Below are 24766 nucleotides of genomic sequence, written 5' to 3'. Positions count from 1 at the left end.
GTGGAAAGCTTTTCTGCAAGAGCTTTCCTCAAAACTGAGAAGCTGAATTTCCGTGAATTGAAAACCTTCTTACAAAGAAAACTCCTGTCCCAGATGGCATCACCAGTAAATTCTGTCTTTCGTTTAAGCAAGAATAATACCCATCCTACAAAATACTCTTAGAAAGAGAGAGACAATATTTGCAAATTCACTTTATGAGACCAGAATTACCCTGATACCAAAATCAAACGAAGACAGTAAGAAAAAAACCTAACACCAGTATCACACCCTAACCCTAACCCTAACCCTAACCCTAACCCTAACCCTAACCCCTAACCCTAACCCTAACCCTAACCCTAACCCCTAACCCTAACCCTAACCCTAACCCCTAACCCTAACCCTAACCCTAACCCTAACCCTAACCCTAACCCCTAACCCCTAACCCTAACCCTAACCCTAACCCTAACCCTAACCCTAACCCCTAACCCCTAACCCTAACCCTAACCCTAACCCTAACCCTATGAATTTAGACGCAGAAGTCCTTACCAAAATAGTACATCAAATCTGAAGGTGTAAAATGGGTAACGCACTGTCACGGTCACGTGAGATCTGACCCAGGAATGCGGTGTTGGTTTAATATTCACAAATCACTCTACTCAATTCATTCACCGTTTTAACAAACTGAAATAAAGACCATATCATATCAAAAAGCACGTTAAATCCGTACACTGTTTATGATTAAAAACTCCGCAAACTAGAACTGTAAGTGAACTTTTCAACTTGATAAAGTGCATTTATGAAGACTCACAGCTAATATTAAATACTTAATGGAGAAAGACTAAACATTTTCTTCCTATGATCGGGAATAAGGAAAGGGCACTTTTTTTTTTTTTTTGAGATTGAATCTCACTTTGTCACCCAGGCTGGGGTGCAGTGGTGCCATCTCGGCTCACTGCAAGCTCTGCCTCCCAGGTTCAAGCGATTCTCCTGCCTCAGCCTCCTGAGTCGCTGGGACTACAGACGCCCGCCTCCACGCCCAGCTAATTTTTGGATTTTTAGTAGAGACGGGGTTTCACCATATTGGCCAGGCTGGTCTCGAAGTCCTGACCTTGTGATCCACCCGCCTGGGCCTCCCAAAGTGCTGGGATTACAGGCGTGAGCCCCTGCGCCCGGCCAGAAAGGGCAGTTATATTCAGCTTTGTACTGGAAGTCCTATAGCAAGAAAAAGAAAGAAAAGCCATTCCGATTAGAAAAAAATAAAACTTTTTGCAAATGACATGATTGTTTATAAATAAAGAGAATCCGAAGGAATCTACAAAATGCTACTAGAACTAGTGAGTTTAGCAAGGCCACAGGATACAAGGTCAGTATACAGAAAACAGTGTTTGTGAATACTAGCAATGGATAATTGGAAAACGAAATTTCAAATTCATGAATAAATGAAATTTATTTCACTTACAATAGCTTATAAATTGGAATGCTTATACATTTAACAAAGTACGTGCAAACCTGCACACTGAAATCTATAAAATATTACTGAAAGAAATGGAGAACTAAATAACTGAGAGATATAGTCTGTTCATGGATTGGAAGACGGAATATTGTTAAGATGTTAGTTCTCCCCAAATTGATCCATAGATCTAACACTATTCCAATCAAAATTTCAGTACTTTTTTAAATAAGTTAACAGGTTCTGTTCCCAGTTACTCTGGAGGCTAGGGCAGGAGGATCACTTGAGCCCAGGAGTTCAAGACTGGCCTACACTGCATAGTGAAATACTGTCTAAGAAACGCAGAGAGAAATAAATTAACAGTTTAAAAATTTAAAATTTGGGGCCTGGCACGGTGGCTCACACCTGTAATCCCAGTACTTTGGGAGGCCAAGGCGGGCAGATCACGAGGTCGGGAGGTCGAGACCATCCTGGCTAACACAGTGAAACCCCGTCTCTACTAAAGAAAATCCAAAAAAAAAATAGCCAGGCGTGGTGGCGGGTGCCTGTAGTCCCAGCTACTCGGGAGGCTGAGGCAGGAGAATGGCGTGAACCCGGGAGGCGGAGTTTGCTGTGAGCCGAGATCGTGCCACTGCACTCCAGCCTGGGCAACAGAGCGAGACTCTGTCTCAAAAAAAAAAAAAAAAAAAAAAAAAGAAAATTCAAAATTTGTGTGGAGATGCAAGTGACCTAGCAGATAGCCAGTGAAATTGTTAGAAAGAACAAAACGGGAGGACTTACACTTCCTGATTTTAAGACTGAATTAATGCCGCAGGCCAAGTATGGTGGATTATGCCTATAATCCAAGCACTTAGGGAGGCTGTGGCAGGAGGACCACTGGAGCCCAGGAGTACAAGGTTACAGTGAGCTATGATCGTGCCGCTGCACTCCAGGCTGGGTGACAGAAAGAGACCCTGTCTCAAAAGAAACAAAAAGAGACATGGAATCACCAATAATTAGTTGAGACGCTGAAATTTTTCTAAATTTTCAATGATAAAAAACAAATTTGAGTCAACCATGTTAGAGGAATTATCTTTTCATTATCCCAATAGAAAGTGATATTGGATAATCATTGTCTTATGAAAAAGTGATCAAAGAGTATGCAGCCAAAAAATATATCATAGAGCTCTCAGTATTGATACTAATAAGTAATTTTTCTGGATTTTGTGATATTTATGGTTTTTTTCTTCAGCTTTTAAAAAATTGTAATTTGAGGCTGGGTGTGATGCTCACACTTGTAATTCCAGCACTTTGGGAGGTTGAGGCAGGAAGATCACTTGAGCCCATGAGTTCCAGACTGCAGTGAACTATGATCACACCACTACACTCCAGCCTGTGTAACAGCAAGACCCTGTCTCAAAAGAAAAGGAAAGAAAAAAGGGAAGAAATAAAATGATTATCTCAATAGATACAGAAAAGGCCTTTAACATTCTTTCATGATTAAAAGCAAAACTCTCAGTAAACTAGGAATAGAAGAACTTCCTCAGCATAATAAAAGGCATTTATGACAAACCTGCAGCTAACATCATAGTGTTAAAAAGACTAAAATCTTCACCCTTCAATCAGGAACAAGACAAGGATGCTTACCTTCCCACTGCTATTCAACATAGTCCTGGAAGTTCTAACCAGAGGAATTAGACAAGAAAAATGTAAAAGGCATCTGCTGTCATTTTAATGTGTCCCCCAAAAAGCTTGTGTTAGAAATTTCATCTCCAATATGGTAGTGCTGGGAGGTGTTTAGGTCTTAAGGGCCCCAACTTCATGAACGAATTAATGCCAATTATAAAAGGTCTTGAGTCTGCAAAATTGAACTCTTGCTCTCTCTCACCTTTTCTTTGCCCTTCCACCACGGGATGATGCAGCCAGAAGCCAGACGCCAGCCCCTCAATCGTGAACTTCCCAGGCTCCAGAACTACGAGCCAATAAATTTCTGTTTGTTATAAAATACCCAGTTTGTGGTATACTGTTAGAGCAGCACAAAACAGACTAAGATGGCATCCAAATTGGAGAGAGAGAAGTAACACTGTTCACAGATGACACGTTCCTATATACAGAAAGACCCAAAAATTCACAAGAAAGCTACGAAAGCTACTCTAGCTGGTAAATGAATTCAGCAAAGTTGCAGGGTACAAGATAAATACACAAAAAAACAGTTGTTTCTATATACCAGCAATTAACAATCCAAAAAAGATATTAAGAAGTCAATTCCAATTACCATCACATCTAAAAGAATAAAATACCTAGGAATAGATGTAGCCAAGGAGGTGAAAGACTTGTACATTAAAAACTACAAGGCTGAGTGTGGTGGCTTATGCGTGTAATCCCAGCACGTTGGGAGGCCAAGGTGGGCGGATCACCTGCGGTCGGGGGTTCAAGACCAGCCTGGCCAACACGGAGAAAGCCCATGTCTACTAAAAAAAAAAAATACAAAATTAGCCCGGTGTGGTAGCATGTGCCTGTAGTCCCAGCTACTTGGGAGGCTGAGGCAGAAGAGTTGCTTGAACCTGGGAGGCAGAGGTTGCAGTGAGCCGAGATTGTGCCATTGCACTCCAGCCTGGACAACAAGAGCGAAACTCCGTCTCAAAAAAAAAACAAAAACAAAACTACAAAACTTTTGTCAACAACTGATGTGATACCTTGGTTCTTGTCTTCTTGGTGTAAAAGAATTTAAACAAGAGACACAACAAAAGAAGTGCAGTGTAATGTATTGCAAAAAAAAAAAAAAGAATATTTTGAAAGTTGGGTGCAGAATAGACGGTACACCCTGAGAGAGAGAAAATTCAGGGCGGGCTGCTCCTGAGGGCGAGACAGCAAAGACGGGCACTAGGGAGGCTCCTTGACGAGAGTCTTCCTTGATTATTCATAAGGAGATGGGAAGAGGTGTTGCTAGGAAGCGTGTTTTGGGTGGTCTGGGTGCACAGCAGCTGCACATGCTTGTTCGTACATCACATGTCTCATTAGCATCTCAATCTCCACTCAGGAGTGTGTGTTTTACTATTATAATGGGCAAAGGGTCAGTTTGAGGGCAGATAAAATCAAAATGCACTTGCCCTCTAGAAGGGAAAGTCCCTACTGAAGATAGCTTTGCTTGAATGAGCTCAATTGCAGTGTGAATGCTGAGGCTTATTGTATTGATTGTGCGGTCACCAGGGCTGCTGCATCCCAAGAACATGGCCACTTCCTTGACTGCCTTCCTCTCCTGCCTCACTCTGATGAAAGGAGACTAGAAGCAGTGGAAAGCTAACCCATGTTTATGCACAGAAAGACAGTATTGTTAAGATGTCAGTACCATCCAATGTACAGGTTCAACGTGATCCCTATCAAAATTCCAACAGCCTCTTAGCGCAAGAATGGAAAAGTCAGTTTTCAAATGTATATGGCACTACAAGAGGACCCCGATAGCCAAAACCACCTTGAAAAAGTTGGGGGACTCACACTTCCCAATTTCAAAACTTTCTGTAGAGATACATTAGCCAAATCAGTGTGGTACTGCTATAAGGATAGACATATAGACCAGTGGAATAGAAGTGACACTCCAGAAATAAACCCACACGTCTTTGGCCAGTTTATTTTTTGTGGGTATGACAAGTCTGATCAACGACCTAAATACAAGCTAAATCCATAAAACTCTGAAGAAAACATAAAAATGAATCTCCATAAATGTGGATTTGGCAGTGTATTCTTAGCTATGACACCAAAAGCATGAATAATAATACACAGGTAAATTACATGTCATCAAGGTTTTTTAACGGTGCATTAAAGAACATTATCAAGAAAATGAAAAGACGACCCAAAGAATGGGAAGGAGTATTTGCAAATTACATAATAATAAGGTTTATGAAGAACTTACTCAACAAAAAGGTAAACATATACAGAGTCATGAAGAGTATATGAAGAGCTTCCTCAACAAAAAGACAAACAAATAATGAGCAAAGGACTTAATTACACATTTATTCCAAGAAGATACACAAATGGCCAATAACACATGACAAGATGCTCAACGTCATTGGTCATGAGGAAAATACAAATCCAAACCACAATGAGAATAATGAAATGATACATACTACAGCATGAGTGAATCTTGAAAAGATGTTAACGCTATCTGAAATAAGCCAGATACAAATATCGTATGATTTAACTTACAGGAAATATCTATCATAGGCAAAATCAAAGAAACAAAATGTAAATTAGAGGTTACCAGAGGCTGGACGAACAAGGAAACGGGGAGTTACCACTTGTTAGAGTGTTTCTGTTTGGGATGATAAAAAATTTTAGAAAACAGATGGTGGTGATGGAGGGTTGCATGATGTTGAATGTACTTAATGCCACGGAGTTGTACACTGAAAAATGGTGAAAATGGCAAATTTTATGTTACGTGTATTTTAACACACACACAGACTGACACTACTGTTGGTGAGGACATGGAACAAATGATCACAGACAGCTAGTGGGAGTATGAAATGATACGCCCACTTTGGAAAACAGTTTGGCAGTTTCTTTTTTGGGGGCTGGAGGGTGGGGGTGGTGGAGTCTCGCTCTGTCTCCCAGGCTGGAGTGAGTGGTACGATCTCGGCTCACTGCAAGCTCCGCCTCCCGGGTTCAAGCGATTCTCGTGCCTCAGCCTCCCCAGTAGCTGGGATTACAGGCACCCACCACCATGCCTGGCTAATTTTTTGTGTTTTTAGTAGAGATGGGGTTTCGCCATGTTGGCTAGGGCTGGTGTTGAACTCCTGACCTCGGGTGATTTGCCTGCCTGAGCCTCCCATAGTGCTGGGATTACAGGCATGAGCCACCATGCCCAGCTGACAGTTTCTTTTTTTTTTTTTTTTTTTTTTTGAGACAGAATCTCGCTCTGTCTCCTAGGCTGGAGTGCAGTGGTGCGATCTCGGCTCACTGCAAGCTCCGCTTCCCAGGTTCATGCTATTCTCCTGCCTCAGCCTCCTGAGTAGCTGGGACTACAGGCCCCCGCCACCACGCCCAGTTAATTTTTTTGTATTTTTAGTAGAGACGGGATTTCACCGTGTTAGCCAGGATGGTCTCCATCTTCTGACCTCGTGATCTGCCCGCCTCCGCCTCCCAAAGTGCTGGGATTACAGCACCGGGCCCGGCCAGTTTCTTTCTTTCTTTTTTTGTTTTTTTTTTTTGAGACAGAGTCTCGTTCTGTCACCCATGCTGGAGTTCAGTGGTGCAGTCTTGGTTCACTGCAACCTCCGTCTCCCGGGTTCTCCTGCCTCAGCCTCGTGAGTAGCTGGGACTGCAGGTGCGTACCACCATGCCTGGCTATTTTTTGTATTTTTAGTAGAGACGGGGTTTCAACATGTTGGTCAGGCTGGTCTCGAACTCCTGACCTTGTGTTCTGCCCGCCTTGGCCTCCCAAAGTGCTGGGATTACAGGCTTGAGCCACCACGCCCGGCTGACAGTTTCTTATAAAGCTAAATATGCATCTATTGCATGACCCAGCAATTCCACAGCTAGATTTTTACCTAAGAGAGATGACAACGTGTCCACACAAATGTTCACAGCAGCTTTATCCATAACAGCCAAAAAATGGAAACACTCCAATATCCATCACCGATACAAGAGGCTACTTACTATTCAGCAACAAAAAAGAACGATCTATGGATACATAAGTGACATAGATGGATCTCAAAGTAGTTTTTCTGGGTGAAAGAAGCCAAAAGCAACAGAGTACACATCACATGTTTCCATTTATCTAAAGTTTTAGGAAATGCAAACCAATCCATAGCAACAGAAACAGATCGGTGTTTCTCTGAGGGGCAAAGGATGGAGGGAGGATGAATATACATCTTTCAAAACTCATTGAGTTACATACTTTATTTTTTATTTTTCTTTTTTTCAGAATCACTTGGATTTGGAGAGCTGCGCACTTTAAATGAATGCAGTTATGTACATAAGTCATACCTCAATAAAATTGTTAAAAATATGTTCAGGCCAGGCGCGGTGGCTCACGCCTGTAATCTCAGCACTTCGGGAGGCCGAGCCAGGTGGATCATCTGAGGTCAGGAGTTCCAGACCAGCCTGACAAACATAATGAAGCCCCATCTCTACTAAAAATACAAAAACAAATTAGCCAGGCATGGTGGTGCATGCCTGTAATCCCAGCTACTTGGGAGGCTGAGGCAGGAGAATCACTTGAACCCAGGAGGCGGAGGTTGCAGTGAGTCGAGATCTCACCATTGCACTCCAGCCTGGGCAACAAGAGCAAAATTCTGTCTCAAAAAAAAAAAGTATATACACATGTGTGTGTGTATATATATATATATATATATATACTTGGAATATATATTTGGAATATATATATATTTTTGGAATTTTATATATGTGGAATATATATATGTTCAGTTTGCAGTCTTATGGGATCTCAAAGTAACATATGATGGCCAAGGGAACCCCTACTGTATGACAGAATATCTTATTTCCTTTCACTGTTTTTGCTTAGTTGGGTTAGAAAAAAATTTTTGGCGACCTCCAAGTACCAGCCCTCATTTGTGTAAGACCTAACTGCTCAACTAGCTACTTACATAGTGTTGCAATCCTCTTATTTTTCTTTATTTCAGTCTTAAGTCTGTCCACTGCTTTTAGATCCTTCTAGTTTCTTCTGAAATGTTGAGATGGCAATTTAAAACCATGCTTTTTTTCTACTTGATGTGGCAGTCCAAATTCCAAATCCAATCTAATTATAGACGTTCTGTAAGGACAACCTGATCTCCCTCTGGCCGGAATGCATTGATCAAAAGTGAGGTTTCATGATTTTATTGCTTTTCTTAATTGCCTGGGATCAAGGGTCAGGAAGGAGATAGGCACTTAGGGAGTGGAGGCAGCTGACATCATCCATCAGAATGACGACAGCCCGTAAATGGCTGGTTCTTATTTTCCAAGTACAAGGTTGAGGGTTGGCAAAATCTCTACTAAACAAAGAAGAAGAAACTCTTTGCCTAAGCTTCCAATCTGCATAGGAACTTGGTCCTAAAGGGACTGTAATGTAAATAATCTTTCCCCCCACCTCTCCTCCCCACCCCCCCCCAACCATTTCTTTTTTTTTCTTAAGTGGGAAAACCTAAATTATTGGGATAGGAATAGTAGTTGAGCCAACTCTGGAGAGGAGCCTTTTGTCATATAGGGTGGTTTTCTGGTACGTAAGAGCCGGAGCGGGGAAGCAGTCCTGCAGTCCTAGGGCTGGAATCTTGATGATTCCACATCAACTAGGTGTGCAGCCTCCACTCTGGACTCCAGTTTCCTCATCTGTACAATCTCTTTTTTTTTTTTTTTTTTGAGACAGAGTCTTGCTCTGTTGCCCAGGCTGGAATACAGTGATGCGATCTCAGCTCACTGCAACCTCCGCCTCCCGGATTCAAACGATTCTCCTGCCTCAGCCTCTTAAATAGCTGGGATTACAGGCACGCGCCACCACGCCCGGCTAATTTTTGTATTTTTAGTAGAGACGAGGTTTCACCATCTTGGTCAAGCTGGTCTCGAACTCCTGACCTTGTGATCCAGCCCCCTCGGCCTCCCAAAGTACTGAGAATACAGGCATGAGCCACTGCGCCCAGCCCCTCATCTGTACAATTTCTAAGACAACTCCAAACTTTAAAATCCTCTTATTCTTTGAATATCCAGAAGTGTTCGACTTTCCACCACTGAGAAAAGACAGCTTGGATGTCTGTACTTGGTGGGTGGGTGAGTGTAATCACTGGGTTGGGTAGGATGGGAGTTCTTTGAAGCTGTACATGGAGGTCAGAGGTGGAAGAAATGAAATGATCTGTAGAATTTGAAGCACTCGCTGTGCCCATAGCCCCCTTGTAAAGAAGAGCCTGCCACAGATCGCTGCTTCTCAATAAGGTTTGATGCTTTTCCTTACATTATCCTGCAAACCTAGTCACAGGTGGTTAGACTGGGGCACTGGGGCCTTAGCCTGATGCACGCCTTGAAGCTTGAACCTGAAGAAGGACAGTGACTTGGATGAGAATGGGTTCTTTGGGGGCAGTTTTTGTCTCCGGAACAACATAGAATCAGGAACTTTTGTGGAGAGTATCTGCCCAGGCAGGTCATGTCTCAGATGATTTCGGTTTGGAGCACGGAGTCTGTATCCGGCTGTGGCAGTCAGAAGGAGCAGACGCTGGGGCCGTTGTCAGGGAAACAGCATAAGGCTGAAGAGTCTAGAAGCAGCAGAACCACTAGACAGCCAGAAAGGCTTGCTCTTGAGAGCCACCAAGAGCTAGAACCCAAGCAACGTTCCAGTTCTGGAGGACCTGGCCCCGGGAGCATACTACCCCTTGTTATGTGTGCTCCTTACACAGGCAACCTGGGAAAGAGTCTAGTTCCTGCCCCTCGAGACCAGCTGCAGCACAGATGTTGTGTGTAAGCCTTGTCTGGCTCTTTAAAGTTGTGTTATTTGGGGATTATTGGGCAGTGTTAATTTGCTCTGTTGTATCAGAGAGGAGGCTGGGCTCCGAGGAGTTTCAGTGACTTACTTGAGACCAAGAGCAGCACAGCTGACGGAGGATTTTCCACTTCGAATTTGAGAAGTTGAAAATACCTGTAGGGCATTTCTCCTGGGATCACCACTGCATCCTTCTCCTCCTGCTCTTTTGTGACCTAGAACTTTGTGCCTTTGATCACTGTTACTCTGGGTCTTACACATGGAAAAAGACAACAGAGGCAGTTACTGTGTATCTGCAGGCCACGGGCAGTGAGGCAGTTAGCATGGAGTTGTCCTGTGTTTGTGTGAGTTTCTCTGGGGGGTCCTAGTAGGAAGGCAGAGGGTTTCCCTGGCAGACCTGTGTCTGTTCTGTGCCTAGGGCTGCCAGATGAAATACAGGATGCTCAGGGATTGCACCAGACATTCTTGGACTAAAAATAATTTGTTTATCTTAAATACAAACTTAATTGGACATCCTATATTTTTTGTCTGCTAAATCTGGCAATTCTGTCAGTGCCACAATGTGTTATAGACGCTGAAGACCACAGGAGACAGGGTCATCATGGCCAGAGAAGCAGAGGGGATCCGTCTCCAGAAGCAGCCTTCAGCCCCCATCGTAGTTCCTAAGCATCCCAGGGTCTTGAGTCTGCAAACAGAAGACACGGTATCGGCACAGCCATGACAGCAGTACGTCTGCAAAGGGCAGGATGTGGTCACAATGCGTTGGCATTTGTGGAACAAAACTCTGAGTCTGCAGAATTTAAACTGTGTTTAATCTTTCACAAAAGTGGAAATGTAGTCATAGCTTAGAATGTGATGAAAAACAACCCCAAAACTGAGTACTCTACCTGAAGTGAAAAACCTTCTGAACGTGGCTGTGTGTGCTGTTTGTCCTACAGTGGCAGTCACGGTGGCCCAAATTCACAGAATTGTGTGTGTCACTCCTAGTTTGCAGATAGCACCAGCTAAAAACACAGTTATGAGATACGGCCTATAATTGCCATTTGTTTTGGCTCTTAGATCATCTTATTTTTATTCTGGTCTTGTTCCAGAGATGAGATTGCTGGCTGCACCTAGCCGACACTCAATGATTCACTGTGAAAAAAGATGGCGTTTTCGCTTGCCCTGTTCCTAGGCTTAGCTTCCATTGCCTCTGCTTGTCACCAACAGCTGTTGGTCCCTCTGCCCTTGCAGGACCAGCTCCTCTGGATGAGCGCTTTCGTCTTTGTCTGACCCTCTTTCAGGACAGCAACTCCCACTTGGTGTTAAACGTCGTTACTCATAAATAGAAGTGCATTTGGATTAGCTGTGGCCAAGGTCCATCTGGTCTCTTTCCTTCTGCATAGAGTGATGAATTGGCTAAAGGACAAGAAGGGAAGGGTAGAGCAGCTGGTGAGGCGGTCACCACAGAACCAAGCCTTGTCTGTGTGCGATGCAGGTTTCCTTGTGCAGAATGAGCTTGAGTGACCCGGGAGGCACCCTCCCCTGCAGCCCCTTGGCCATTGTGGGAAGGAAAAGCAGATTCTAATACAGGACACAGCAAACATCATGTTTGTCTTCATGTCTGCAAAGCATGCTGGATTTGTCCAAGGAAAAAGCAAGTAAAAATACAGAAAAAGGAAATGAGCACTCATTTTAGAAATAATGCTTTTTTTTTTTTTTTTGAGACGGGGTCTCTCTCTGTTGCCCAGGTCTGAGTGCAGTAGCGTGACCACGGCTCACTGCTGTCTCCATCTCCCACTGCACCCAGTGAGGCAATGGCTTTTTTTTTTTTTTTTTGAGACAGTCTCACTCTGTTGCCCAGGCTGGAGTGCAGTGGTGTGATCTTGGCTCACTGAAACCTCTGCCTCCTGGGTTCAAGTGATTCTCCTGCCTCAGCCTCCCGAGTAGCTGGGATTACAGGCATGTGCCACCACGCCCAGCTAATATTTGTATTTTTAGTAAAGACAGGGTTTCACCATGTTGGCCAGGCTGCTGTCTCAAACTCCTGACCTCAAGTGATCTGCCCGCCTGGACTTCCCAAAGTGCTGGGATTACAGGTGTGGCCACCGTGCCCAGCCGAGATAATGTATATTGATGAGTATGTACACGTGTGTATTTTTTCTTTTAGCTAGTGACGAGTCTGGCAGGCCATAAACACTTAAGGGATCAATAATTTAATAATAAACACAAATGGAAATGTTGCAAGCATAAAAGAACAAAAATCCACAAATGGAGGCCTGGGAGAGGGCAGGCTCTGGGGGAGATGGGAGCCAGCTGTCAGTAAAAGCCTTCACCAACAGGCTTTTGCTCTGTGGCTGCAGTTCCCTTTCCCAGCAGCCCCGAGGTGGGTCTCCAGGGAGCCCTCCACAGCAGCCCTTCTGTGACCTCATGCGCTGATGGTTGTCTCAGCTACAGGAGTGGAAGGCGCAGCCAAGCAGCCGCTGGTATTTCTGTGTTGCATATGGGCTGGGGTCCCTCCTGTCCTTCTCTCCTACACGATCCCAGATCTGATTTCTAATGGTGTTGTATTTCCTCCCTAAATCATTTTTCAATCGTATTTTTTGTTCTTCTGTGGGATACAGAAGAACTTTTTTTTCCTATTCCAATAAGGACAAGTAAACAAGTCAGAAGCCTCAGAAGACCTCAAGAGAGAAACCTCAGCCTTCAATTCCTGGTCCCTTTCTGAAACCTCAGCTCTTGATTCACTTAATTTCAAGGAGAATTGTTTTATGACTACGCCAGGCTGACCCAAAGACCCCTGGGAAGCACGTGGCCCATCAGAGGGAAGGGCTAGGCCCTGGGGCTGGAAAGGATGCAGAGCCTGTTTTCAACAATTACGTCTACATTTTCCAAGAGATTAAACCGATTGGGAGCCAAGCATTGGAGAAGAGATCTTTTGTCCTCCTTGGCAACATTTCTGAAATCTACAGATAGGGATGAGGAAGTGAGGCACATTTTTCATCTGTTCCAACAAACTGCCAATGGAATGGCTGACATGCCATTTTAGTGTATGTCATCTCTCCCGTGTTCCGTCATCACTGAGGGTCAGCTGGGCCCTGCCCTTGAATACAGCACAGGGCTGGTGTCATGGAGCCGGCCTTCCTTACACTAATGAACCGCAGGAGCCTCCCCTTGTCCCTTGCCTGGGGGGAACTAATGGCATTGCAGGCAAAGGCTCAGCAGGGACCCTGTAGATAGAGGATAGATCGGCACCCAGGCGTCTTACAGGGTGGACCCCATGCTGGCTGGGTGGGAAGCCAGAGAAAAGAGGCTTGGAAGAAGCAAAGGGAACTCTCAAGAGGGTGCAGAGATGAACGTGGCTTGCACCTGGCGAATTCCCAGCCAATCTGAGCTTGACCCCCCTCTCCTTTCCACCAATCAGATGGCACTACCACCTCCTCCTAATTCCTCTACCAATGAAAACTAGGTTCCTTTACCTTATCCACCAATCAGGGCTTTGGACAAAGAATAATCTTATCAAACCCCACATGGATTCACACGCATCTGGTAGCTTGGTTGTTGGTAAGTCTCTGCATGGCAAGCTGGGTCTCCAAGTCTTTATTGTTATGCTTCTACCGTTTGGAGGCAGAAGGGGAGATGGGAGAGCTAAAAGCCCAGGCCCCTTTCTTCCCTGAAAACCCTGAGAAAAGTTTCTGCCTATGTGAAAAAGAAGGGGTTTAGTGGACAGTCATCATAAGCCAACAGTGATATGTGGGCGACATGCTAATGCCGTGGCTTAGGCTGCACTGATACACATTTATCAAACCAATACGTTGCCAACGGAATGGCTGACACGCCGTTTTAATGTATGTCATCTCTGTGTTCGGTGAGCGCAGTGATGTCCTTCAAGGAAGGACTTGTTGCCTTGGCTGCTGCACTGCCATGAGCGGGGCTCTGGCTATGGTGAGATTAGCTGGTGACCTCGCACCCGTCATACCAGTTGGGCTGTAATGACTCCTAGAGACAGTCGCTCAAGATAGCTCTATGTGTTTGTTTCATAAATAAGCTCCATGGCAAATTCGCATTGTTTTTCCCCAAATAAGCAATTCCGAAGGCTGGGCCTTCACTGAGAGCTTGCATCTCTGCATAAACTGCCTCTGGGCTTTGGGACCTGCTTTAGCTTCCAGGAGCTGCTCTTCAAGACCACATTCCTCCCCAGAGCAGCCCTGTCAACATCCAGGGACAGATGAAAGCCCGAGTATGAAGACCTGACCATCTCCCCCGAAATCAGGAAACTCTGAAGAGCATTCTAGCTCCAAAGATTCCTGTGGGTTGGCTGGGGCTGTCCTTGGACCTGTAGTACAGCCCAGGTCCTCCCACTGCCCACACCCGCTCTTGCCTCCTCTCTTACACAGGTGTTGGTCTGAGGGCACTTGTACAGGCTAAACTCCATCTGAGTCCGCTTCCCAGGAAAACCAGCCTGCAGGGAAACCATGCCAGTTCTCTGTGCTACTTGCATCTCCCTTGCAGAGCTGCCTTCAGAATCTGGACAAAGATTTTGGTCAATTTATAAAGTTTATTTTATTTATTTATTTATTTTTTGAAATGGAATCTCACTCTGTCACCCAGGCTGGAGTACAGTGACGCGATCTTGGCTCTCTGCAGCCTGCGCCTCCCGAGTTCAGGTGATTCTCGTGCCTCAGCTTCCCCAGTAGCTGGCACTACAGGCACGTGCCACCACACCCAGCTAATTTTTCTTCTTTTTGTATTTTTAGTAGGGATGGGGTTTCACCATGTTGGCCAGGCTGGTCTCTAACTCCTGACCTCAAGTGACCTGCCCGCTTTGGCCTCCCAAAGTGCTGGGATTACAGGCATGAGCCACCACGCCCAGCCTAATTTATAAAGTTTCTGTTTGTCAAAGCTGGCTGAAATGTGACAGACATCTTCTGAAGGTGAGGTCATCTTCTAAGGAAGATGTTCAAAGGAAAACTGACTATTGGAAAGATAAGGGATGGGTGAAGGGGTGAAATCAGGAATCCTGCGGGCAGATGGACGAGATGCCCTCTGTCAGACCTCTGAGTCCAAGCTAAGCCATCATATCCCCTGTGACCCTCACGTATACATCCAGATGGCCTGAAGCAACTGAAGATCCACAAAATAAGTGAAAATAGCCACTTATTAGTTCCTGCCTCAACTGATGACATTCCACCATTGTGACTTGTTCCTGCCCCACCCTAACTGATCAATTGACTTTGTGACATTCCTTCTCCTGGACAATGAATCTCAGGAGCTCCCCACCAGCACCTTGTGACCCCCGCCCCTGCCCGCAAGAGAACACCCCCTTTCACTGTAATTTTCCACGACCTACCCGAATCCTATAAAACTGCCTCACCCCGATCTCCCTTTGCTGACTCCTTTTACGGACTCAGTCTGCCTGCATCCAGGTGATTAAAAGCTTTATTGCTCACAGGAAGCCTGTTTGGTGGTATCTTCTCAAGGACTTGCATGACACCCTCCAGGGTCTAATCATACATCAAGATCTTAATATCCCAAGATTAACTGTACCCCAGATATCTAGTACCCTTCAGCATACATCCATCCCAATGTTCTAAAATATCACGTTTATAATTTAACTACATAAGACAGGGTTGGCCAAGGTTTTTTTGTTTGTTTGTTTTTTGGTTTTTGTTTTCTTTTTCTTTTCTTTTTTTTTTTTTTTTTTGAGACAGGGCCTCACTCTGTCACCCAGGCTGGAGTGTGGTGGTGCCATCATAGCTCACTACAGCCTCAACCTCCTGGCTCCAGCAATCCTCCCGCCACAGCCTCCTGAGTAGCTGTTATTACAGGCATGCATCACCATGCCTGTTAATTTTTATATTTTTTGTAGAGACAGGGTTTCACCATGTTGCCCAGGCTAGTCTCAAACTCCTGGGCTCAAGTGATCCACCCACCTCAGCCTCCCAAAATAAATTAAAAAAAAAAGAAGAAGAAAAAGAAAAGGAACAATCATACAGTTATAGAATTGTAACTGCTAAAGAAGCAAGCTAGTAGCCTGTTAAAATAATACTGCCTTCCTAAATCTAGCAGCTATGAATATATCCATTCTATTATATCCACTCTACATTAAGTAATCTAGGTAAGCTTAACATTGGCCAGAAGTAGACAGAGCACACACGTGTGTATATTCACACATAATCTATGTTCACATACCCAAGAGACAAGGAGAGTTACTAGAATTAATAGGATAACTGTATTTCCTGGGAATTGTATTTAAGTATCCCGAGAAAATACAGTTTTTTTTTAAAAGACTGCTATGATGGCTTTGCCTCTTTTATTTACTTGATATTCATTTATTCATCCATTCAAACAATATTCTTTTTTGTTTTTTGTTTTTTTTGTTTTTTTTTGAGACGGAGTCTCGCCCTGTCACCCAGGCTGGAGTGCAGTGGCACAGTCTGGGCTCACTGCAAGCTCCGCCTCCTGGGTTCACGCCATTCTTCTGCCTCAGCCTCCCAAGTAGCTGGGACTACAGGCGCCTGCCACCACGCCTGGCTAATTTTTTGTATTTTTAGTGTAAATGGGGTTTCACCGTGTTAGCCAGGATGGTCTCGATCTCCTGACCTCGTGATCCGTCCATCTCGGCCTCCCAAAGTGCTGGGATTACAGGCATGAGCCACCGCGCCCTGCCCAAACAATATTCATTGGTTTCCAATTACATGAGAAGTGTTAAGTGTTGCAGTCATTGATTTGGGAAGAATGTGTCCTTGTCCAGGTCACAACCCCACCTCCTAAAGAGGAAGCATTTTGGTAAGACATGTAAGCTGTGCTGCAGTAATGCTGATGCCACAAAGCATGGGCGCCATCATCCCAGGGAGTAAGCTCATGCCCAGCTCCATCTTGGGCCAGCTATGTGACCTTGGGCAAGTCACTCAACCTCTCTAAGCTCCATTTCCTCATGTGTTGTCAGGCCTCTGAGCCCAAGCTAAGCCATCGTATCCCCTGTGACCTGCATGTACACATCCAGATGGCCTGAAGCAACTGAAGATCCACAAAAGCAGTGAAAATAGCCTTAACTGACGACATTCCACCATTGGGATTTGTTCCTGCCCCACCCTAACTAATACGATATATTCTCCCCCGCCCTTGACAATGTACTTTGTACGCCCATCCCAAACCTATAAGAACTAATGATAATCCCACCATCCTTTGCTGACTCCTTTTTCAGACTCAGCCCACCTGCACCCCGGTGAAATAAACAGCCTTGTTGCTCACACAAAGCCTGTTTGCTGGTATGAGATGTGGACGATAGTCATGACATTTACCTTATTTGGTTGGCATCACCATGTGGTCGCTTGTGGAAGCTTTTGCCTCTATCTTCATAACTGTTACGGGCATTCTCCAAAGCCACCCTGAATGAGTATGCAATCTAAGTCCAAGCACCATGTTTTCTTGGCACTTGCATCTCCCCCGTCCAATTAGACTGCAGCCCTTAAGCCCCTTGTGTATAGAACTCTGACTGCTGAGTTCTCAGAGCAGTGGCTGAGGCTCTGCACATGTGTGAGCTCCAGGCGCCACACTGCCCCCAATGGACAGTCCCCTGAAGGAAATGAACCCTCAGCGGTCGGAAGCACCATTGCCCCTCTGAGTCCCTGACTCCGGCTCAGGGGACATTTCCCACCAGTGTGATGGCGGCTGGGTATTTGCAGCCTGACCTGTCTACTCGTGGGAGTAGAAGACCCCTCAGAAGCAGAGCGAGCGTCCGAGCATGGTGGCTCACGCCTGTAATTCCAGCACTTTGGGAGGCCAAGGCAGGCAGATCCCGAGGTCAGGAGTTCAAGACCAGCCTGGTCAATATGGTGAAACCCCGTCTTTACTAAAAATACAAAAATTAGCCGAGCGTGGTGGCGGGCACCTGTAATCCCAGCTACTCAGGAAGCTGAGCCAGAAGAATCGTTTGAACCCAGGAGGCGGAGGCTACAGTGAGCCGAGATCACGCCACTGCACCCCAGCCTGGGAGACAGAGTGGGACTCCATCTCAAAAAAAAAAAAAAAAAAAGTAGAGTGAGCCCCATTGAGGGCTGTGTGGTGAGGGAACAACTTTGGCCTACTACAAAAAAGTAGGACAGAGACTGCAGAATCAAACTTTTAACTTAAAACTTCAGATTTAAACAACTTTGGAGGAACACATAAGCAAAACATCTCCCTCCTTTACCACAGAAATGTTTTACATATCCTTGTGGCCTCAGTTAGTGTTTTTTCTTTTTTTGCATTTGAGATATAATTCATATACCATAAAATTCAAAAACTTAGTGAACAATTCTGTGGTTTTTAGTATATTCATGTAACCTGTGTATAAAGTTTCTTCCCCATAGTTATAATCATAGTATGTAAACTTTTTTTTTGGCTATTTTCTTCACTTTGCCTAATTTCATCCTCATATTCCTTTTTTCCTTTTTTAAGAGAGGGTCTCACTCTGTTGCCCAGGCTGAAGAGCAGCGGCGAGATCACAGCTCACTGCTGCCTCAATCTCCTGGGCTGAGGCAATCCCCTCACCTCAGCCTCTTGAGTAGCTGGGACTATAGGCGCATGCCACTATGCCTGGCTCATTTTTGTAGTTTTTGTAAAGACAGGTTTCTCCATGTTTCCCAGGCTGGTCTCAAACTCCTGGGCTCAAGCCATTCACCCGCCTTAGCCTCCCAAAGCGCTGGGATGACAGATGTGAGCCACTGAGCCTGGCTGTAACCTTTCTTTATTCATTAGACATTTGGGTTTTCTACCTTTCTCTCTATAATAAATGAATACTACTGTAAATATTATTGTACAGATAGACCTTTATTTTGAACTATTATTATTATTATGATTTTAGACACAGAGTCTTGTTCTGTTGCCCAGGTTGGAGGGCAGTGGTGTGATCATAGCTCACTGCAGCCTAAAACTCTTGGACTCAGGTGATTCTCCCACCTCAGCCTACCAAGTAGCTGGGAGCATAGCTGCACGCCCCCACATCTGGCTAATTTTTTAAAATTTTTGTAGAGACAGGGTCTCCCTATGTTGCTCAGGCTGATCTCAAACTCCTGGGCTCACGCGATCCTTCCACCTCCGCCTCCCAAATTGCTGGGATTACAGGCATGAGCCACTGCACCTGGCCTTGAACTTTTTACTTAGAAATACATTCAGAGGTTTTTGGATTACTGAATAAGGGGTAAGATTGTTTTAAGGCTCTTGCTTTATTATTTTCCTTCAAAAAGACTGAACCCCTGTAATAAACTGGTGACACCAGTGATGTTTACACATGTCTGTATCCAATACTTGACCAGCCCTGGGTTCATTATCATCTTCATTTATGCCAGTAGGTGTAAAATGGTACATGATATAATTTTAAATTTAATTTCTTTAATAACTGGAGAGGAAGCAAGCCTTCCTACCCTGTGATTTTAAGCATCTAAAAGGAAGCTTCATGTGGTAGACTTGCTCTCATCATATCACACTGCTAAACAAGGATCTACAGTGCCTAATTTCTGTTAGATTCAAATCTAAACATAACACATAGTTGATGCTAAATATCTATTTCATTGCTTTATGGCTTCTAAAATCTGAATATTTCCCCAACGGAGAGTAATCTGAGGTATTATGCATCATATATATATATATACAATTTTTTTGCAACAAGGTCTTGCTCTGTTGCCCAGGCCCTGGCGTGCAGTGGCGCTACCATAGCTCACTGCAGCCTCCATCTCCTGGGCTGAAGCTATCCTCTTGCCTCAGCCTCTCAAGTAGCTGGGACTACAGGCATGTACCACCAGGACTGGCAATTTTCTTAATTTTTATTTTTCATAGAGCCATCTCACTATGTTGCCCAGGCTGGTCTCTAACTCCTGGGTGCAAGTGATTCTCCTGCCTTGGCCTCTCAAAGTGCTGGGATTACAGGCGTGAGCTGCCACGCCCAGACCAGTTTTTCCATCTTGGACTCTCAGCTCCAAATTCCCCCTTTTGGACTACTCTGTGAAAATGGATCTGGACCTTTAAATATTTTTTCCCGGGCTAGCTAGCACTGAAATCTTGCCAGTAGAGGGTGATAGAGAGACATTGGAGAAGGAGAAGAGGTTGACTTGCCTCTGGGTTCCAGGGTGCTCACTGGGTGGTTCCCCCAGTGCCCCACTCCTACAGGGACTGCAGCCAGCAGCACCCAGGAGACGGAACCTCCCTGCCCAGCCCGGCGCCCGCCAGCCCTGGTGCCGTTTCCCGGGAGACGGAACCTCCCCGCCAGCCCCGGTGCCGTTTTATAGCAGCATGCCTCTAGCAATCAAGACACCTGGCACCTCGGAGGGCCGACTTCCAGAAGGATTTGCCACAGGGCACCACAACAACTTCTCTGCCATTCAGAGTCACAGCTGCACAGGTCTGGATCTCCGCCTGGGGCCGGGGTGGGGGCTCTCTCAGTCCTGGGGCTGGTTCACTGGACTTTTCTTTCTTTGTTACTAGCCAGCCCCTCATGGCTGTAATCCCTTGCTCTAGTAAATAATTCTTTATATTGAATTTTCTCTGTTCAAATTACTATGTGATTTCTCTCTCCGGACTGGACTCAGACTGATACAAGTATGGACCCCCTAGAAGGAACAACAAATGGAGCTGCCGTCTATATACACACGTGAGATGGAATTCGTGTTTTAGATCCTTTCCAACACCTGGCTGTCTCAGAGGGCGGAGGACTCGGGTCCCACCTCACACGTGGCAGCCGGCCCTGGCGCAGGCACCTGTTCCCAGCTGAGGCAATCAGAACCCACCTGGGATTTTTTTTCACCCTCGAAGCCAACTTCTCTCCCTTAAACTAAAGCAGAAAGAGTATGAGGATGTGACTTCAGAACTGCCTGCTCCATCCCTTGCCCAGGGGGAGGCTTAGAGTCTGATGGGGCTGGGCACCGTGGCTCATGCCTATAATCCTAGCACTTTGGGAGGCTGAGGCGGGCAGATTGCTTGAGCCCAGGTATTTGAGACCACCCTGGGCAACACAGTGAAGTCCTATCTCTACAAAATATATGAAAAATTAGCCAAGCGTGGTAGTGCATGCCTGTAGTCCCAGCTTCTCAGGAGGTTGAGGTGGACAGATGGCTTGAGCCCGAGAGGCGGAGGTTGCAGTGAGCATGCCACGGCACTCCAGCCTGGGCGACAGAGCAAGAGTGTGATGGACTCGAAGATGAGAGATGGCAAAACAGAGAGAGACTCCTAATGTCATCTCCCACCCTTTTAATGAGACAGGATCTGCCTCTGTCACCCAAGCTGGAGTGCAGTGGCACAATCACAGCTCACTGCAGCCTCAACCTCCTGGGTCAAGTGATCCTCCTGCCTCAGCCTCCCAAGTAGCCGGGCCTACAGGCACGTGCCACCATGCCTAGCTAATTTTTTAAATTTTTTTAGAGATGGGGTCTCACTGTCACTCAGACTGGAGTGCAGTGGTGTGATCATAGTTTACTGCAACCTCAACTTCCTGGACTCAAGTGATCCTCCCACCTCAGCCTCCTGAGTAGCTGGGACTATAGGCGTGTACCACCGCACCTGGCTTATTTTTTAATTTTTGGTGGAGAAGGAGTCTCCCTTTGTTACCCAGGCTGGTCTCCAACTCCTGGGCTCAAGTGATCCTCCTGCCTCAGCCTCCCAAAGTGCTGGAATTACAGGCATGAGCCACCACGCCCAGCCCAAGGCCGTCTTTGTGTTTCCAAATATTTTCAGACCAGTTTCAGTCTTTCCACCTATATTGTGGGGGAAAAAAAGTAAAATGAAAAAATAAATTTTAAAATTAGAATTAAATGAAAAAATTAAAAAGTAAAAAAAGGGTATTCAATATCACATTGATAATTTACTCAATAATGAATCTTTTTATTTTTTCTTACCTAACGTAGGTCGATTTAGGTCTCTGTCTCTGGCAACTGAAAAGAGACCCAACAAAACATCTTACAGAGCACCAGGGCCGATTCTTGATGCGTCGTTAGATTCTGTGTAGCCAGAAAGCAGAAACAGAAACATATCCAAGCCAGGCGGAGGAAAAACTTTGAGGCCTGTTTATCCAGGTTCAAGACAATTTCTATTTAAAAAAAAAAGAAAAAAAGAAAGAAAAAAAAAAGCTCATAACCGAATAAGTTCAGATTCTCCTGAGTGTCAGAGCTAAGATCTAACGCCTCTGCTGGTTTCCATGACAACCACCAGCAGCTACAATCATGCCGAACCAAGAACCAGAGGATTCAGTAACTTTACCTTGATTCTGTGGCCAGATTATTGCCAATTTTAAAAGGAAATGCATAGTGAGCCCCTGTCTCTGTTGTGTCTTCAGTTGTCCCTTGAAATGTGGATATCTTGACAAGAGGCCAGGGCCTATCCTATCTCATCTCCCCGAGCTAGTGTCCTTCCCAGATGAATTTCTTCGGGCGCTGGTGAGATTACTTGGTGACCTAGTTCCAACTACACAAGTTATGCTGTCGTGATTGCTGGGGGTAATTGCTCAAAATAGCTCTCTGATTTGTTTCATAAACAGGCTCTGTGGCAGGCTCATGTCGTTTTTTCCCCAAAGAAGAGATTCCAGAGACGAGGCCTTCACTGAGAGCTTGCTCCTCTACCTCTGGGTCAAAGGCTGTGGGTTTCAGGGCTGGGACGGGAGACACAGAGAATCTGTCTCTCGGGAATGCCAAGTTGAGGTCCTAGCCTGGCTAGGGACTCTCGCATTCCCCTTGCCTCGCTGTACCCTCCCCTGGGAACAGATCTTCCAGGAGGGCTGCACCGAGTGATGACACTGTTGCATGAGGCTCTGCAGTGCTTGGACACAGAACTGCACTGCGGCCTTCCAGATGCTCAGCTGGAAAACCCCTGAGAACCTGAGGCTTTTCTACAGCACGTTAGAGCTTATGACTGGAGAGTGTCTACCGCCTGAGGGCAGGGATGAGATTTTACCTATCCTATTCACCTGTTTAGGTGCCCACTTCATCCTAGACTCCCTTCTTTTCCCTCCCTCCCTCCCTCCCTTTCTCCCTCCCTCCCTCTTTCCCTTCCTCCCTTCCTTCCTCCTTCCCTTCCTCCCTCCCTTCCTCCCTCCCTCCCTCTTTCCCTTCCTCCCTTCCTTCCTCCCTCCCTTCCTCCCTTCCTTCCTCCCTCCCTTCCTCCCTCCCTTCCTTCCTCCCTTCCTCCCTCCCTCCCTCCCTTCCTTCCTCCTTCCCTTCCTCCCTCCCTTCCTCCCTCCCTTCCTTCCTCCTTCCCTTCCTCCCTCCCTTCCTCCCTCCCTTCCTTCCTCCCTCCCTTCCTCCCTCCCTCCCTCCCTTCCTCCCTTCCTTCCTCCCTCCCTTCCTTCCTCCCTTCCTCCCTCCCTTCCTCCCTCCCTTCCTTCCTCCCTTCCTCCCTTCCTCCCTTCCTCCCTCCCTTCCTTCCTGCCTCCCTCCCTTCCTCCCTTCCTTCCTCCCTCCCTTCCTTCCTCCCTCCCTTCCTTCCTCCCTCCCTTCCTTCCTCCCTCCCTTCCTCCCTCTCTTCCTTCCTCCCTCCCTTCCTTCCTCCCTTCCTACCTTCCTTCCTTCCTCCTTCCTTCCTCCCTCCCTTCCTCCCTCCCTCCCTCCCTTCCTGCCTTCCTTCCTCCCTCCCTTCCTTCCTCCCTCTCTTCCTTCCTCCCTCCCTCCCTTCTTCCCTACCTTCCTCCCTCCCTCCCTTCCTCCCTCTCTTCCTCCCTCCCTTCCTTCCTTCCTCCCTCCCTCCTTCCCTTCCTTCCTTCCTCCCTTCCTCCTTCCTTCCTCCCTCCCTTCCTTCCTCCCTCCCTTCCTTCCTTCCTCCCTCCCTCCCTTCCTTCCTCCCTTCCTCCCTTCCTTCCTCCTTCCTTCCTCCCTTCCTTCCTCCCTCCCTCCCTTCCTTCCTCCCTTCCTTCCTCCCTTCCTACCTTCCTTCCTCCTTCCTTCCTCCCTCCCTTCCTTCCTCCCTCCCTCCCTCCCTTCCTTCCTGCCTTCCTTCCTCCCTCCCTTCCTTCCTCCCTTCCTCCCTTCCTTCCTCCCTCCCTCCCTTCCTTCCTCCCTCCCTCCCTTCCTTCCTCCCTTCCTTCCTCCCTTCCTACCTTCCTTCCTCCTTCCTTCCTCCCTCCCTTCCTTCCTCCCTCCCTCCCTTCCTCCCTCCCTTCCTTCCTCCCTCTCTTCCTTCCTGCCTCCCTCCCTTCTTCCCTACCTTCCTCCCTCCCTCCCTTCCTCCCTCTCTTCCTCCCTCCCTTCCTTCCTTCCTCCCTTCCTTCCTCCCTTCCTCCTTCCTTCCTCCCTCCCTTCCTTCCTCCCTCCCTTCCTTCCTTCCTCCCTCCCTCCCTTCCTTCCTCCCTTCCTCCCTTCCTTCCTCCTTCCTTCCTCCCTTCCTTCCTCCCTCCCTCCCTTCCTTCCTCCCTTCCTTCCTCCCTTCCTACCTTCCTTCCTTCCTTCCTCCCTCCCTTCCTTCCTCCCTCCCTCCCTCCCTTCCTCCCTCCCTTCCTTCCTCCCTCTCTTCCTTCCTGCCTCCCTCCCTTCTTCCCTACCTTCCTCCCTCCCTCCCTTCCTCCCTCTCTTCCTCCCTCCCTTCCTTCCTTCCTCCCTTCCTTCCTCCCTTCCTCCTTCCTTCCTCCCTCCCTTCCTTCCTCCCTCCCTTCCTTCCTTCCTCCCTCCCTTCCTTCCTCCCTTCCTCCCTTCCTTCCTCCTTCCTTCCTCCCTTCCTTCCTCCCTCCCTCCCTTCCTTCCTCCCTTCCTTCCTCCCTTCCTTCCTCCCTCCCTCCCTTCCTTCCTCCCTTCCTTCCTCCCTCCCTTCCTCCCTTCCTTCCTCCCTCTCTTCCTTCCTCCCTCCCTTCCTCCCTTCCTCCCTTCCTCCCTTCCTTCCTCCCTTCCTCCCTCCCTTCCTTCCTCCCTCCCTTCCTTCCTGCCTTCCTTCCTCCCTCTCTTCCTTCCTCCCTCCCTTCCTTC

General features: G+C 46.7%; 1 long non-coding RNA gene across 2 annotated transcripts; it reads left to right on the top strand.

The window, feature by feature from the left end:
* The first annotated feature begins 19652 nt into the window (after positions 1 to 19652).
* Positions 19653 to 22867, top strand: LOC134731233 (uncharacterized). 2 transcript variants are annotated; one of them, XR_010113427.1, is made up of 4 exons: positions 19703 to 20229; positions 20417 to 20478; positions 21728 to 22255; positions 22357 to 22867. It is a non-coding gene; the product is annotated as an uncharacterized LOC134731233 (long non-coding RNA). The 2 variants fall into 2 exon arrangements; XR_010113424.1 differs by lacking the exon at positions 22357 to 22867 and having other exon boundaries at positions 19653 to 20229; positions 21728 to 22120.
* The last annotated feature ends 1899 nt before the right edge of the window (positions 22868 to 24766 follow it).

The sequence above is a fragment of the Pan paniscus genome, chromosome 1, assembly GCF_029289425.2.
Source record: "Pan paniscus chromosome 1, NHGRI_mPanPan1-v2.0_pri, whole genome shotgun sequence".
Taxonomy (NCBI): domain Eukaryota; kingdom Metazoa; phylum Chordata; class Mammalia; order Primates; family Hominidae; genus Pan; species Pan paniscus.
This window is presented reverse-complemented; position numbering and strand designations above follow the sequence as displayed.